Genomic DNA, 18,241 nt, shown 5'->3' with positions numbered 1-18,241 from the left:
CTTGGCTTGATTTCACTCCACAGAGTTTCCCCTCATCACTTCTGTCCCTGTGTACTTTGCTTGTGGCCCCCGAAGAAGCGGCAGATGCCACTCTTGTCAGGACGTGTCCACATCTCACCCCTGGTATCTCTCATTATCTGCTCACTCTCTCAGCAGCATGTCTGGCTGTCCAATATGTGTTTATGTCCACACTGCCAGGTGAAAGGTGATCCATCTTGTTCAGTGATCTTCTGTCGGATACCTGTGGGGCTGTTTGTCAGCTCTTTCTCTCCGTCTTTCTTCCTGCCATGGCCTTTTCTCTTTCCGTAAGAGCTGAGTTAATACGCCACCTAATGAAAACCATCAAAGGGCCAAAGCATACCCTTCCTGTGAGCTGTATACAACCCAATTAGGCTAGCTTACTTTTTTATAGACTGGTTATATATTGTAAAAATCTGATTTCATAATGAAGTCATGTACACTATATGATGAATGATTCATTTACGATAACATGTAGATCATATCTACATGTTACTGGTTGCAAAACTAAATTATTACTATACTTTATGATGTCATCACACCATGGTGACATATTTCCTCTACTGTATGACCATTAAATTATTTTCCGATGTATATGACTTTAGATTGTGTATATATGCATGACGTCATTTTATGACTTTATCAAGACTTCTTCATGATGGGAAATCATTTTATTATTTTTATTATAATCTTAATTCACTTATTTGTTTTGTTTCTATTTATTTTTCAGTAAATCTATGGGCTTTGCAGGGATATCTTTAAAAATGTTGTGTTGTTTTTTTACCTTTACCTCTGGTCGGCTCAAAAATCTGGAGATACTCTCTGAAACATTCTCAGCAGGTTGAATGAAAAGCCATCTATGTATTGTTGAGTCACACACACACACACACACACACACACACACACACACACACACACACACACACACACACACACACACACACACACACACACACACACACACACACACACACACACACACACACACACACACACAATACTGGCTTTGCAGCACAAACAGGGATTTAATTGTGACACCATATGGTCTGTTTTGACCAAACTGTGAACACAGTGACTGAAAACTAAATTTTAATGCTTGTTCACAGGAGGAAACAAATTTCCGTGCACAGCATTCACCATTGTTTATGGCCTCATGGTCAGAACTGGCAGAACGTCTTCTACTAGAAGTTTAAAAATGTAATTTATAAATAATTGAAAACCTTTATTACAGCTACACAACTGAATTTTTGTGACAGAACAGCTGTGATTTCCTTCACTGCCACGAAAAGCTCCAATACCATGCATATTAAAATCTATTACCCCCTCATCATGTTGAGGAAAATAGATTCAACACATGAATGATCCTCAATTTTCGAAGCCAAATGTGGGTCATCATTTCATTTGACGCACCTGAGGGTCTTTAAAAAAAGTGATGTCTCTCAGTGTCGACAGGCTGCTACTGCATTGCAAGCTTCTCGGTGAGAATGTAGGAAGTCCTGCTGTGAGGAGGGAGTAGTCTTAGCATTAAAATGCTATGCCACATAATGCTGCCTTCTTTCTTACCTTAACTACAAAACTGCAGCTCGCTCCTGCTACTGTAGTTTTACAAAACAATCCAAACAACTAACTAACAACTACTTTTACTGTGTTGTGTGTTTATCTGCGTGTCATTTGTTGAGGGACATTTGATACAATGTCGGTTTAGCTCCAGCTATGAGAAAGCTAAAACGCTATGGATTCATGAAGAGAGCAGACCGGGCCACATGTTCGAACCCGAGCAAAAAATAATCAAGCCCGACCCGAACCTGAAAAAAATTGGTTTTACTTGTGTTCAAACTCGACAAGAGCCTGATGTAGTAAATGTAATCTGCACTGAGTTTGTGTTACCTGTCCCTGACATGCATGATTGCTTGTTTTCCCTGATACAGACAATGTAAAAAAACCTGCTCAGCCAATGTGACTGACCTGAACATCAATTCAACATTTTTCACAGGCAGCAGAGTCAACCCTAAACCTGAACCTACCCCTTACATCGACAGATCCCAACAGGCTTGGGCTGGGTGTCCACACTCAGTGACATTAATATGGGGGTCGGGCTTCTTGACAGTGTATATTGTGATTTGGTGCTAGAAGGGGCTCCACCTTTAGATTTAGAAAATGGCAAATGTTGACAAGATATAGGAAAGGTGTCTTTTGACAAGAGCTAATCTCTCCTGATACTGATTTGAGTAACACTGTATATATCCATAATGTATTCAAATGCTAGTGTTTATTCACAGTCTTCATGCACTATAACCGCATTAGAGCAAATCAATTATAAATGCAGCCTCAAGAACTCAATTCTCAACATGGCACTTTCTGTTAAATGACGGAGGCAGCTGTAAATCATGTTCATAGAGGAATAAGCTGCTTTTTGAGTTAATTAATAAATATCAACTAAACTATCAGAACCAAATAAATGCAGTAGTATTCGTTCAAGCTATTTAATTTGAATGCTGGGAAAAATGTTTTAGGGGGAAAGGTAATGAAAAGGGTTAACAATTCAAACAAAGCCATGGGGGGGGAGCATTTGTGTGCTGTGATCTTGTGTAAATACGATTACACAGTAAGCCACGATTTACATTAGCACAATGATGGGTTCAGGGTAATTTGACGGGAAACAACAATTATTTCCTTCTTAAATAATAATAATGAACAATAGGTATTTATAGTGACTGCTTCAGCTGCGTTTCAATATTCCACTGCAGGCAGCTTAACATGGTGCACAACAGAATATCATTTGCATTTTATCTCACAAATGCCATTCAGAAACACCAGGTGGGCTTATTTGTTTGGCCGTCCTGATCCTGCAGGAGGAAAACCAAACCACAGGGACACCACATCTTTATCTCTGAGGAAATTAAAGTGTCCATTTACCTTGCCTTGACCTTGTCAGTATCCAGCAGCATACAAAGACTGAAGGCTATAGTTTAAGGCAATTTTTTTAGGGGGGGCCAAAATGGTGATGTACATACTGAGGCCAGCTGCCTATAATCGTGTAGGTTATTTCATCATGGAAGAATTAGTGGTAATAATACACAGAGAATAATTGATATCAGGGTCTCTACCTGTATCAACAGCACTGCTTACGTTTGTGTGTGTAGCTGCAGCAAAGTAAGAGCAAGAAAGAATATTTATTTGTATTAGGTGATTTTTGATTTTGTGTCAGAAATCAATCAATTATCATACACAATCCACTCAATACTTGGTTTTATATTTTGAAATGTACATTGTAGGAGGGATATGAAAAAGTAAAGTATTATTTTGTTCAGAATTTACAACAGATGAATGAGACCATTCATTCCGATGGAGGGAGAATGCTGGACAATACTTTACCATGTGTGTTGACACTGAATGGTGAGAGCACTGGATGTGATGCAGGACATGAAGCAAATCTCATAAAACACGTCAGTCAGGGGGTATGAAACACAGCTGTTACATGTCATCGCTGACAAGCATCATGGCAGCAGGAAAAAGTACCCGGAAGGTTTTGATTAAGTTTCCATCAATTTAAAAGACAAGCCAGTGGTGAGTGAGATTTTGTGCAGGAGCCCTGGTATTACTGCTGTGGAGCTGCTGCAACAGACACAGACACGAGTCAGTTGGTCACAAAAAAACAATTGCAGAGCAGATTGCTGATACGGCTCCAGATACTGAAAATACTCTCAAAGACACCGCAAGAGGGGATCATTCATGTGTTGATGTTTTTCTCCCTGACTTGAGAGGAAACAGACATAACAAAGGGCACTCAGCTCGCCATTTTGTGTGTGGGAATAATGCAGAGTTTGACAAGAGGCAGGAATTAATCGGTTTGCAATCCGTGCATGGCATTATGAAGGTGAGGATTTGTTTGAGCAAACTAACATTTGGCCAAAGCCAAATGTTAGTTTAGTATGGTTTAGTATTAATTTAGTATGGTCCAAAAAAAATGGGCCTTGATCAGAGCAGCTCCCCGCCCCTGATCAGGCTAGAGGATCACACAGGCAGAAAACAGAGTGAAGGTTATTATGTTTCACTTAAGATATTTCCTCCTGGATGTCACCTTTCCTCAAATCAAATACAGAATTCATAGAATAGCTGCATGAACGACAGGACATTTAAATTCAGTTTCAATTTGTTTAAAGAAATGGAAGTAAGTTTTCCCTTTCGAGTACAGGCTTGTTTTTAGCATTTTGTAAATCCAACTACTCACTGCAGTGGGTTGTATGGGACACGGTATACAGTGTCTGACCCATACACATAAGCACTGCACAAAGCAGTATATACATAGGCGCTCTGTAGCACTGCAACCCCGACAACAAATGTAATTTGACATTTAAATTTAAAATGTTTAAAAGTTTCCTCTGAAGATCTTCTGCTCCGTCTTTTATTGATGATGCTGCCCTGCACAAATGTCGCCACCAAAACAAAGACAAAGCTCAAAGAAGTTTGATTATGTTAATTAGGGACAGATGAAAACATAAACTCTAATTAATAAGGACAATAATGAATCCCTCACAGGATAACTAAGCTCAAAGAATGCTTTATATTTTATAACGTTACACTGACTTTTTGAGAATAACTTAATTATCATCTTCTGTTATAGAGATCAATGATCGTCTGCTCAAAGTGAGAAAACTTTGTGACAACATTTTCTTTTTTGGCTGTGAGTGATGGAAGCTGCGATTGATCCCTTGCCCTTGTTTACTGTCTAAGGAGGAGTGGGGACTCGCTTTCTTTTGGGATCACACATTTCATCTCTAACGGGCTCACTGAAGGGTAGAGATGAAGGGAGGGAGACGAGCAGAAAACACAAAGCGATCTGAGAAAGAATATGAGCTTATGCAATGCTTCTTTCTGCACAGGCTCCCTCGAGTTACACAACAAACCCCAAATATCAATGCGCACATTTAAGTTGTTAAGGTTGGAGGGTGCATGGCAGCATGGGTGTGACGTTTTTATTTGTATCCTCTGCAACAGTCTAATCTCTGCTTTACATGATAAGGGAGACACCAGGATTAATTACAATATTTTTTCAGGCGTGAAATCAGCACACACCAATTACACATTGTGATTAGATGTGAATATGCGATACCTTGATGAATGTGGGCACTGTGCCTGATAGCACTTGCGTTTGTCGCAGTGCTTTTCTCCACGCTACCTTTGCACTGTTGACAGAGCAGGAGGAAACTGGCTGAACAAACACCCACATACAGTATGAACACAACGGTTGTATCAAATCACGTGGACTGAACGTCTCAAGACATCAACTTCAACATCCTTTTCATTTCACCTCTGTCATTCTTATCTATGCGTGTCGGTGAGTGCGTTTTGGTTCCTGTAAACTAGATTCCACTTTATTCAAACAGGTCACCATTAACGTGCATGTGATGCCTTATAGGGGCTCTTTGAAGAAGATGTGTAACGGTGCCAACTGCTACTAGCAACCAAGGTAGTGCTATTTATTTCAGTGTCACTGATAAATGGTAAATATTGTGCAAACAAACACAGAATCCACAGCAAAAGACCAAAGGACATTATTCTGTTAATTTGCAAACGTGGGTCATAGTAGATGTTACATTGCGAGACTCCTTAGTCCTACTAAGGTTTTGTGATCACAAGGCAAAATAAATAAATATTTTTATAAATATAATAATATTCACAGCGACCTTGACCTTTGAGCACCAACATCGAATGAGTTCATCCTTGAGTCACACTGAACTGTACCAAATCTGACTAAATCTCCTCAAGGCTTTCTTTAGATATTATGTTGGCATAAATGGGAAGGAGAGATGTCAACCCAAAAATGTAATGCCTCTGGCCAAGAGGCTGTCGCCTGTGCAGAGGCCTAAAAATTGCAAATGCATGTATGTAGGGTCATCTAGCAAGGTGCCGCATTAGCCAATTAAATACTCGCAAGCTTGTGATCAACAGGCCTCAATTTAATAGTTGATAACTCACCAGAGATTCCGTTAATATGTTAATGATGAACTGTTCCATATTCAATTTCAGTGATATCTTTAGGCAACATATCCCCACCAAAAAGGTTTTTGTGTTCCAACTACATGGGCCCAACATGGCTGTTGAATGGAAGAGGGAGGTCTGGTAGTTTGTAAAGCACCTCCTGTTTCTGAAGTCTTCACATTGGATGGAAACAAAGTATCATAGCTCCCTTTTCTAAATAATAGTAATGATAAACTTATTTGTATAGCACTTTTTAAAAACAGAGCTTACAAAGTGCTTTGACAGCTAAGCAAGAAAAGTAAATATAATGAATAAATAATAATGGGTAGAAAGAAATCTTGTAAATGATGTGAAAGGTCCACAGAGGAAGCACATGGGCTGAGAATTAAATCCAAGTAATTCATGTTGTGGCAACTAAAACTGGGCCACTGTTATCATTAACATCTGCAGGACCATAAACCATGATGGAGCGGCACCAGGAGGTAGGCACAAGATAAGATAATTGTTGCCTTCAGTGATTACCAGAGAATTGCAATCCATATAATATATCAAACAGACCACATTTATGATCATGATAATGATGTCATATCTTTTTAAGGTCAGGTTAAAGTACCTCATATTTAGACTCAAATTCAGGCTGGATACATCAAACATCATATTAGATAAATGAGTCAACTCAAATCTTCTACACTACTGTACATATTTTCTAAATGCATATGTCCCTGTCCATTTAAAAAAGAAACATCCATCCAAACAAGTTTCATTTTACAAAATATCTCCTTCACAAAAACACCCACAAATGCTCAAACGAGCATGCTGGGCCAGTAGGTGGCGATAAAGTCTACATCAACAATCCATCAAATACCAGAGAAGAACATTGCTGGTAGTAACTTCAAAACCAAAACAATCGTAATTTGTCCTTTTTTAATTTACTTATATCTTTGTATATAGTTATTTGACATCTGTTTCATCACGTCTTTTCTGCCACATGGCCTAAAGTGCTATGATATAAACAAAGCAGCAATAGGCATCCACGACGTAAGCAGAGTCTGATCTGCAACCTAATTTAATGGTTTCTTCACTGACACATACCACATCCTTCCTTCAAGTTTTATACTAATCCATCCACTAGTTTTTATTTAATCCTGCTAAATAAGACAAACACATGAAAAACATCCATGACGGAAACAATAACACCCCAGTCTTCAAAATGTGCAGTTCCTCAGTAATACAGTGAAACTAAAGAGCACCATGCTGCAGGTGTTTGTCATCATATCCTCACTGAGAGAGATCAAATCAAACTGGATTGATTTGAAATTGTTGCACTAGACAACAGCAGAACCACGTGGTGAACACTGCTGGTCCCAAACTACTCGGCACATCAGTGAATCTTAAGGGAGTTGTCGATCTCTGCTGCTCCTCATTGGAACAGCGACAAGCTGCTAATTTATATGTATGTATTTAATTCAGCTCAACAGCTGGAACAGCTCTCTGAGGACTACAGGAGAATATATCTCAAACCACTTCTCACTTTTCAGCAGGTTTATAATTACTTTGGACCTGGATCAGTCTGTGTGATCTCTTCTATACCAATGACTCCAGCTGTTATAATGTATGTTTATACACTGTTTTTATAATGAAGGGAACACTTAATGGTCACAGTATAACACCAAGTCAGTTAAACCTCAGGGATCAATCTGTCCCTTCAGGAAGCACAAGGGATTGAGAAGCTCACCTGCTTCGGTGCAAATGAAAGTGACAACAGGTACAATGGAGAAACAAAAGCCAGACAACCCCTAAAAAGGGAATGGTTTTACATGTGGTGGCCACAGACAATTCTTCTCTATTAATCCTTCCTGACTGATTCTTCTCTAGTTTTGTGTTCTGCTGGTGTCCTTGTCACTACTGGTAGTATTAGGCAGTTCCAGCAGCCGAGTCATGACGGCACACCTCTACGTGCGGTCGCAAGAAGGTTTGCTGTGTCTCCAAGCACAGTCTCAAGAGCATGGAGGAGATACCAGGAGACCGGCCGTTACACGAGGAGAGCTGGACAGGGCCGTAGAAGGGCATCAACCCAGCAGCAGGACCGGTATCTGCTCCTTTGTGAGGAACAGGAGGAGCACTGCCAGAGCCCTACATGATGACCTCCAGCAGGCTACTGCCGTGCATGTTTCTGACCAAACTGTCAGAAGGGTTGGCATGAGGGCACCTATAGGATGTTATGTATCAGTGTATTAGATGCCGCCACGTACCGCCACAGACTGTCCAGGAGCTCCTGATGCCCTGATCCAGGTCTGGGAGGAGAAGACCCAGGAGACCACGCGCCGACTCATCAGGAGCAGGCGCAGACGTTGTTGGGAGTGCAGACAGGCACGCAGGGGCCATAAACACTGAGTCACACCGTGTGTTACCGTGATGAAATTCACACAAGTTGGATCAGCCTGTGATTTCAATTTTTTACTCTGATTTTCAGTGTGGTTTTGAATCAAGCCCTCAATGGGTTGATGATTTTGGTTTCCATTGACCATTGTTACAGCTCAACAAATTATGCAATGTACATCAGTAAAGATTTCCAACTTGAATAATTTGTTCAAGATCTGATGCGTGATTTAAGTGTTTCTTTGAGCAGTGTATGTATATATGTAGGTTTTACACTGTAGCAGAAAGTCAACACTCATAGTATGATGCTGTTGTATCATGTATTAGTTTGTTACTTATACATGGTCCTATTAGTTGTTATATATAGGCAGCAGCGTTAGAAGGGTTGTGAAACAGCTCTGGGAGGGAGATGATGTCTCTGGTTTGACAAGGTGGCAGAATCTGACACACTCAACCACAGAGTCAGCAAGAAAATCAGCAATTCAGAATTAATGAGATGACATTGTGATCCTGGTGGGAGGAGGAGGACAAGGAGAAGACTCTTTGAATTAAGTATAAATCAAACACAGTTTGGTTTTCTTTGTTTTAAACAGCAACAGAGTTCAGTGTGATAAAAATGAAAAAAAAGCCTAAATGTCATTTGTTAAAAAAACACCTTCTATCCAATAAATCCAGAAAATAAATCCTGGGAATGTAATGCAGCATTTCCTTCCTCCAAAACTTCAAAGCATGATCTCCACACCATTTGTTCAGATCTCATCCTTGAGACGGCTGTACAAGCTTCACAGAACCTATATGTGGTGAGTCCTAGTTACAGCTCGCAGCAGTTAAAGGATCCAGTTAAAGGATCCAGTTGAACCCCGACTGGATATATCTGCATCATGTGTGCTCCTCACTGCAGCTCCACTGATTGGCAGAGGAGTTCCACTTGTCAATCATGCCACTGAAACCATATGGAAATCTGCTTAAGTGTGAATACACCTACAGGCTCATGCCAATTAAAAGACGTGTGTGAGTGGTGCATGTCAAAAACAGGCCGTTCAGTCGGCTGCAGACGAGAAGGAGATGGGAGAAAGGCGGATTATAGGTGTAACCACAGCAGGTGTGTGAGGGCCGTTAATGGTACTATACATTTTACCATGAATTTAGAGTGATTTTACTCATAATCTACATTTTGAATATGGATTACTCACCCCTAAGAGGCAAGCTTAATTACATGCTAGTTGTAATATATTCCAGTAATTAACAGCAGCAAAACCAGGAAATGAAATGTCTCGGGCCACTCCTGCAGCACATTCTACTTGGCTGCTGCCCATTTGTGACTCATACTTTTCATTCCACAATAACACAGCTTTAATATAATGTGTTCACATCGCACCATGATTCTTACTGGAGCTCAAAATAGTATTTTGGGGAAAAAGTGGTCTGAATATTGAATAATTTCAGCCTCCTTTCCAGTCTGCCAATTTCGGCTGGAGTTTTACTTTGTGTGTTTATGTAATCTCTAGACTGTATTTAAAACTAAATGCACACTTTTGTGGGAAACCTACATCCATAAAGATGAATAAAAACATGAGTGATTAGAAGGACAAAAAGGCTGTTTTCTTGAAAGTCAAGGGGTTTATTTTATCTTTATAGAGACTAAAACCAACCATTAACTTATCCCATCAAGTCCTGTTGCATATAGGCTCATGTAATCCATGCCCTCAGGCAGTGGACCCAAAGTCATCGAAAAACATTTAAAAACACATTAATAAGCTGTTCCTCAATAACATCAGTATATTGTGTTCATTGTGAAACAACATTGTGACAGTGTGTTCCTCTACCGCACAAAGGAATATACGGCTACACCAACAATACCTGTTCACAGGAGGCATTTGTTATTCATTTTATCTCTGACACAGGATTTCTTGACAATAACATTTTTATACTTTATCGTTTGGATTTTATCTGACAGAAAAAAATTGTTTGCGGAGTTGTCATATTTTATTTATGAATTTCAAAAGACTTACCCTCCCTGTCATTCACCTCAACAGTATCTCAACAAGTAAGCAGCCAAACAAATACAAACCTGCGATTCAAAACACTGGTGACAAAGGTAAATGTATTATTACTCTAGACTGTACTTTTATTAGTTGCCTATTTTCAATATTGTCTTCCCTCTTGTTCTATTATCGTCGGCTGGATCACCAGGACCCAGGGGTTGTCTTGGCCTGTGCCGTCAACAGCAAAACTAAACTATAAGAAGCAGGAATCAGTTGACAGGCCTCGTGCATCAAGGGCAATGAAGTCTACCTCCATGCCTGTGACAGCATTTCGCAGGCATGTGTGTCCACACCATTGGTGCTGCAGTGCTGCTACTGCCACTCTCTTCATATATCTACTTTGCATTGGATAATTTCAATCAATAAAAAGCATAATACTGCTCCTCACCTAATGTTGAATTAACTAACTGATACAACAATAATTATAATCTACACAGGGTTTCTGCTATGACTTATCCCAGATAAAAATATTTGCCAGGTTTATAATTAGTCTGTTTCCTATTATGTTAACAAATGGGGTTAGTCCACAAAATTAACGGCCTGAATTATTGTTTCAGTCCGCCCCTGGTTTCATCCATCATCAAGTGGCGGCTGTGACCACCTAGGATATAACTCCTAGGTGCAGAGGCCTTTAAAAGAGCACGTTCAGCCTGAAGGTTTTTTTTTTGTCTCATCGCACATATGATGGATGGAAAAAACACAGCATTAGTAAAAAGGGTTGAAATGATGTGGCTGCAGCTGTATATCTGGGGCATGAAGATAAGACGGTGACACAGATGTGTCCCCTATGACTGAATCCAACATGATGAGATAGACCCAGCGTGAAAGACAATCTATCGCAACAATGACGTGCTGCATGACAAAAAATGTTAGTGAGTATTGTCTCTTGTTTTATCGAGCCACATATATGTAAATAAGAAGGGGTCATGTGTGAGAACATTCCTAGAAAAAGGGGAAAATATCATCTCTGGCCCTCTTTTTTAAGGCTTTCATATTTAATAAACACATGTCATGCTGTGATTATGAGGTGAGAAAAAAAAGCTGCTTTTCATTTATGAAGGTATTCTGAGAACTGAATTACTCACGTGGTTACAACATAAACCCCGTCTCTTATTACATGTACGTCTACTTAAAGTGAGGTTTACAGTATGCAATGAGAAAAGTAATATTATAAAAGGTAGAGTAGGAATTATTTTAATCAGGCATGTGTTCAGATGTGGCAGCTCGGATATCGGGCAGAGACATTCTTGAATTCACTTTCTGCACTCGACGGTGTTGCTTGTTGAAAGCAGGGAGTGTGACACTGAGCAGGAGCTTGTCAGTGAACCACACAACAGGCACACATTTCTTTGACATGTTCAGAAATAGTAACTATTTCAGTCCTGCTTGTTGCACTGGACAAACTTTATCTTAAAGGAAACAGATGATGCTTTTTCTTTCCTCTAGTGTCGTATAGGTGTCTTTAAAAGGTCTGCAAAGTTAGAAAACCCAGAGGCCGTGATAAAGGGAGCTCCGGTCCCCTCAGGAAACACTGCTCCTGAACATCCTGAAACGCTTGTTAAAAAGGGCAATCTACATTAAATCTACATGTGTTTTTTTATGATTGTGGGTAGAGTGAGATTAAATACTTTTACCAATAAAGTATTAAAAGGTTGATAAACACTATTTCGCCATCTGTCTGACAGAAGTCATGTGTGTCCGTGTGTTAATACTTAGGATTAAAAGTCATAGAAGCATAAAGGCTGCCATCGATATAAGCTACAACTAATGAAATTGACAATGGCTGTGTCAGACATCAGTGAATCTTAAGGGAGTTGTCGATCTCTGCTGCTCCTCATTGGAACAGCGACAAGCTGCTAATTTATATGTATGTATTTAATTCAGCTCAACAGCTGGAACAGCTCTCTGAGGACTACAGGAGAATATATCTCAAACCACTTCTCACCTTTCAGCAGGTTTATAATTACTTTGGACCTGGATCAGTCTGTGTGATCTCTTCTACACCAATGACTCCAGCTGTTATAATGTATGTTTATACACAGTTTTTATAATGAAGGGAACACTTAATGGTCACAGTATAACACCAAGTCAGTTAAACCTCAGGGATCAATCTGTCCCTTCAGGAAGCACAAGGGATTGAGAAGCTCACCTGCTTCGGTGCAAATGAAAGTGACAACAGGTACAATGGAGAAACAAAAGCCAGACAACCCCTAAAAAGGGAATGGTTTTACATGTGGTGGCCACAGACAATTCTTCTCTATTAATCCTTCCTGACTGATTCTTCTCTAGTTTTGTGTTCTGCTGGTGTCCTTGTCACTACTGGTAGTATTAGGCAGTTCCAGCAGCCGAGTCATGACGGCACACCTCTACGTGCGGTCGCAAGAAGGTTTGCTGTGTCTCCAAGCACAGTCTCAAGAGCATGGAGGAGATACCAGGAGACCGGCCGTTACACGAGGAGAGCTGGACAGGGCCGTAGAAGGGCATCAACCCAGCAGCAGGTCCGGTATCTGCTCCTTTGTGAGGAACAGGAGGAGCACTGCCAGAGCCCTACATGATGACCTCCAGCAGGCTACTGCCGTGCATGTTTCTGACCAAACTGTCAGAAGGTTGGCATGAGGGCACCTATAGGATGTTATGTATCAGTGTATTAGATGCCGCCACGTACCGCCACAGACTGTCCAGGAGCTCCTGATGCCCTGATCCAGGTCTGGGAGGAGAAGACCCAGGAGACCACGCGCCGACTCATCAGGAGCAGGCGCAGACGTTGTTGGGAGTGCAGACAGGCACGCAGGGGCCATAAACACTGAGTCACACCGTGTGTTACCGTGATGAAATTCACACAAGTTGGATCAGCCTGTGATTTCAATTTTTTACTCTGATTTTCAGTGTGGTTTTGAATCAAGCCCTCAATGGGTTGATGATTTTGGTTTCCATTGACCATTGTTACAGCTCAACAAATTATGCAATGTACATCAGTAAAGATTTCCAACTTGAATAATTTGTTCAAGATCTGATGCGTGATTTAAGTGTTTCTTTGAGCAGTGTATGTATATATGTAGGTTTTACACTGTAGCAGAAAGTCAACACTCATAGTATGATGCTGTTGTATCATGTATTAGTTTGTATTAGACACACTCAACCACAGAGTCAGCAAGAAAATCAGCAATTCAGAATTAATGAGATGACATTGTGATCCTGGTGGGAGGAGGAGGACAAGGAGAAGAATCTTTGAATTAAATATAAATCAAACACAGTTTGGTTTTCTTTGTTTTAAACAAAGTTCAGTGTGATAAAAATGAAAAAAAGCCTAAATGTCAGTTTTTAAAAGAACACCTTCTATCCAATAAATCCAGAAAATAAATCCTGGGAATGTAATGCAGCATTTCCTAGAAAAGGGGACACTGGGGACACTGTCCCCTTTACACTGTAAAGGGGATTTACAGAGTTTGAATGATCAAGAATTGACAGTGAATGAAAATAATATTGATGGTACCAAGGCGGTGGGAGACCCCAAATTAAATTCTGCTTAGGGCCCCATAAAGGATATGTCTATCAGACAGAGGCTCAAAAAAGGAGCAGCAGCAGTGGACAATATGAGGAATAGGATTTTTTCTGAACATTGGAGTATGCAATGTTTTTTTCCCCCCAATTGATTTGTTATATACTTATCTCTCTTTAGTTGTTTATCTCAAAAGCTAATATATATAATCCATCCAAAGCACAACCAGCTCAGTAGAAGCTTGACATTTCTCTTAATGTTTGCATGTTCTGCACTGAAAAAAAACCCAACATAAACCTTTTGTCATCAAACCTAAAAACAAACTGGTTTCTACTTTTGAGGTGACATGAGTCAAATTCATCCAAAACAGGCTTTCACCGGACCCTGACAACTTTCCAGTGTCCGCTGGAGGAGTGAGAAACGACTGGAAGTAAATTACACTTTTCGGCATCCAGATTTTAATCTAACCTGTTTCACTCAAGCCTGTAATCATTTTACTGACAAAGCAGCCAGCCACAAATCCAAAGACCTCCAGTACGCCTGCCAAATTGTGTTAGAGGAGTAAAACATTTTTCTGGTTGTGCTCGTCAAAGGAGAGACACAGTGAAGAAATTAAAACTGATGCCAAAGTGACCATTTGTCCTTCAGACGTTACCTTCTGGTAAATTGCTGTCATGGAAACTCATGAAGACGGACCACCTTAATCTTGCAGTAGTTTATTCTCAGTGTAAAGCATCTCTGGACAAAGCTTGATAACAGAAAAATAAAACTAATGATGCATAGTATCCATAATGCATGATATACAGCAGAAGTAGACAGAGCAGCAAAGCTGTCTCTGCAATGCCAATTTATGGAATTATGAAATGTGTTGCCTTGGCACCGACTGTATAGAACTACAGCATATCTGCACACAAACTGATTTGCTGAAAAGTTTGGATTTGACACTTATGACCCTGGACACTCTGGTACAGTTGGCATCAGTGGGCCACTCGGGACATGTATCATTCATATTTTTGCTGACAATGTGACAAGTTTGACCTTTACAGCCTAACAAATATTTGTACCTCATATTTGGCTGGCTGGACTGGGAGCAGAGTGCAGAGTTGGTGAAATGAAATACAATACAAGGCAGGAAGAGACACTCACCCAAACCGCTGATGCCATTAGAGTAAAAAACACAGACTACATAGATAACAGTGTTTAGTTTTCCTCATTGACGGAAAAAAAACCAATTGGTAAATAAGCAGCAAGGAGAACTAACGTCATCGCGTCTTGAGAATCTACGAAACCCCTTAATTAGCACACAGATAAGTTAGCCACCACCAAACATTTCTTCCTGCACAAAAGAGGCAATTTCCTCCAAGTCCATGTGGTTCTTTCTTCAGGTTCGTGCTGAATCTTTTTGAGGTTCCGATACTTATGATAATGTGATTCTATTACTAATATTCTGCCTCTGCAATTATAAATTTATTCTCTAAGCTCAACTTTTTTCTCTTGTAGTATTATGACTTTATTCTGTTAATATTAAGACTGCATTAATGAAATCTATTTTTATCCCATTAAGTGTCCATAGTATGCTGTCTTACTATAGAGGTCAAAACCAAAAATAAACTCTATAGTCAGAATTACCTTTGATATTATTTGATATAAACAAGGACGTTTTAATAGACCACTTTAAAACAAACAGGGAAGGGTTTGATTTTGTGATCACGGCCGCCCTTCACAGGGAGAACAAGGACCCTCACACATCACAGGGCACACTTCACCTGCACAAGGTTTCATGCATCAAGTACCAAACACGGTACAGAAAGAGCAGCTGTGCTGGCGGGGGGGCTGGTTCCATGAGCAGTCAGGTGTGTCACAGAGGAGGAAAGTCAGCGAGGATGCCCAGTGGGCAGGTACGGTACGGCTGCATCTGGACAATTTACAATACGCGCACAAAGACGAGGCAGAAAGGGGCCGAGGTTGATGAGAGAGTGGAGCAGCAGAGAAAAATTCACATCAAGGAGAATTTGGCAGAAAGAGTTTCGTGTCTCACAAAAAGTTTCGTGTCTCACAAAAAAAGTTCAAGGGATAGGAGAAGGAAATAAAACTATAAAAAGATGGAAAAAACACAGTTGGGACCTCCAATTATTGATGTCAGGGTTCTAACGCAGCATGGTAAGGCATGTAGCGTGCCCTCACTGCGCAAAGAAATCAGACTGTAAATATTCATTATAGATGCCACTGCTCAAATATCCTCTCCTCCAGGTGTTGGATTTACCGCTCACACAAGCTCCACGCTGCAGCTTAATGAGGCCGGTTGCGTCTCAGTGACAATACAACTCAAGCAATCCCAAATAATGAGGATTTAGTCCGACGGAACGAACAAGCTTCCACAACAGATGAGATGTTCATGTCACAGAACTGCGACCAAAGCCACAGAACTACTCTTGTTATACTGTCACTACTGGACAGAGAATCATCTGTTGTGCTTTGAGATATAATAATAATACTCATCACCAAGATGACTGCAAAAATGACTGTAATTACTTGTTGAGCACATCAGTAATTTTTTCACCTCCACTGTCGATAAATCATGTTCACAGATGAGATATTGTTTTAAAGTTTAATAAACTTGATCAATTATGAGTAAAAACAGTGGAAGGAAAAAACTGCTGACTAGCTAGCAGTGTGTTTTTACTGCATCCTACGTTGTTTGTCCCGGGAGTTACAGCAGAGACGGACCAAGCCGTGGGTAAAGCAGAAATGACGCAATTAAAAAGGCCTAAACATTGAAACATTCCATTGATTTGAATACATCCAAAGATTTTGGATACAATCCTACACAAGTCAACGAAAGGTTTAACATAGGTCTAGTCATTTTTAGACATTTTAATAAAGAATTGTTACAAATTATGTCATTAAATGAATATATTCTTTAAATATAATTTTCGTGTTACAAAACCTGACTGATAAATATCATATTGACTTCTCTTATTACATCTATAAAAATGCGGGATTTGATGGTAACTGGAAAGCATAAAAACACTGCAACTCAACCACACCCGCACCAGAGACCACATCACCCCCGTCCTTCAAAACCTTCACTGGCTCCCAGTGAAGGTATCCCAAAGAATAGTTTACCTTTTTAAATCTGCTTTTAATCTGTGATTTATTTATGTAACATAATTGTTTTTATGTAAAATACTGTCTTTTAACTGCTATAATGTTACCTTGTTGTTATTGTTTGTACTGTCGCTGTTTTTACCATGGTAAGTGCTTTTACAGCACAGCGCTATACAAATATGTATTATTATTATTATTAATAACTGATCATAGATTGTTTACAGCGATCTCTCACTTGCATAACTAGTCTCACAGAATATTGACAGTGTTTTAAGCCATTTCTCAGCCTTTTTGTTAACACATGTGTACTGTGTAATGTACTTATTTACAGGAGCAAGATATAAAATCTTCAGGCTCGGATTAGAGAAGCAATAACTTCAGCACGACTGCAAACACTGCAGCTATGCCCTATAATTAATCATTTCAAAAACAAAAAATAGCTTTCTTTTCGCTTTCACAGAGTCACATCATCAACGTGTTTTGATATTGACATTGATATGCCACTGTTTGCATGGTGAAATGACTTGAGAGAAACCGTGGCCCCCTCGTTGATCCACCCGCATGTTCGCAGCACCGCTGGGGTAATCCCTCATGTGCACTTTCTGCTCATCTCCTCCCTCCCAGTCCCTCGACCTTCTTCGGCAGTGAGAGGGCTTCGTTTGTCTCAACAGGCCATAAATCATCGGCGTGCAGTGGAAATAAACGGGAGATGATCTGTCCTCCCTCAACGATTCCCACACGAGTGCACCTGAGCAAGGCACTGAATGAAAAGCTGCACTGATGTCGTTTTAATAGAGGCCGCGCTGTGCAGCCTGCAATCTCATATGTGTGTGAGTGTGTGTGTGTGGTGGTTTGACCTTTCTATGTCCTCCGGGCTTAGAAAAACTAGACCCAGTAGTTGTTCTGTGTGCGATCACTGTGAAGCGTGTCCGTTTGTACACACACCACATACTGCTCATCTCCTCCTGATGCCCGGGACTCTGGGGTTGGATTAAAGCTCCCTGGAGAGACAGCTCTTCAAAATGTACGTATATGCATATGTGTGACGACAGCCAGAGCCTCACCTTGAAACAAAGTCGAAGTCCCACAAGGATCCGCTGTGCACACTCGCACTGTCCATAGTGCAGATACAGAGTCATGCTATGTTATACTGTATGGCTCCCATCTGGTACACTAATACAATGCAGCACCTTCCACTGGGATTCTAATT

The 18,241-nt window shown here is 40.3% G+C and overlaps 1 protein-coding gene across 3 annotated transcripts in view; it reads right to left on the bottom strand.

Moving 5' to 3' along the window:
• slc2a9l2 (solute carrier family 2 member 9, like 2) overlaps positions 1-18,241 on the bottom strand; it is a 110,347-nt gene that overhangs the window by 30,509 nt on the left and 61,597 nt on the right. The gene's annotated exons all lie outside the window — the stretch shown is intronic.

This window comes from Hippoglossus stenolepis, chromosome 3 (assembly GCF_022539355.2).
Source record: "Hippoglossus stenolepis isolate QCI-W04-F060 chromosome 3, HSTE1.2, whole genome shotgun sequence".
NCBI classification, from domain to species: domain Eukaryota; kingdom Metazoa; phylum Chordata; class Actinopteri; order Pleuronectiformes; family Pleuronectidae; genus Hippoglossus; species Hippoglossus stenolepis.
The sequence above is the reverse complement of the archived record's forward strand: the minus strand, read 5'-3'. Positions and strand labels throughout refer to the sequence as shown.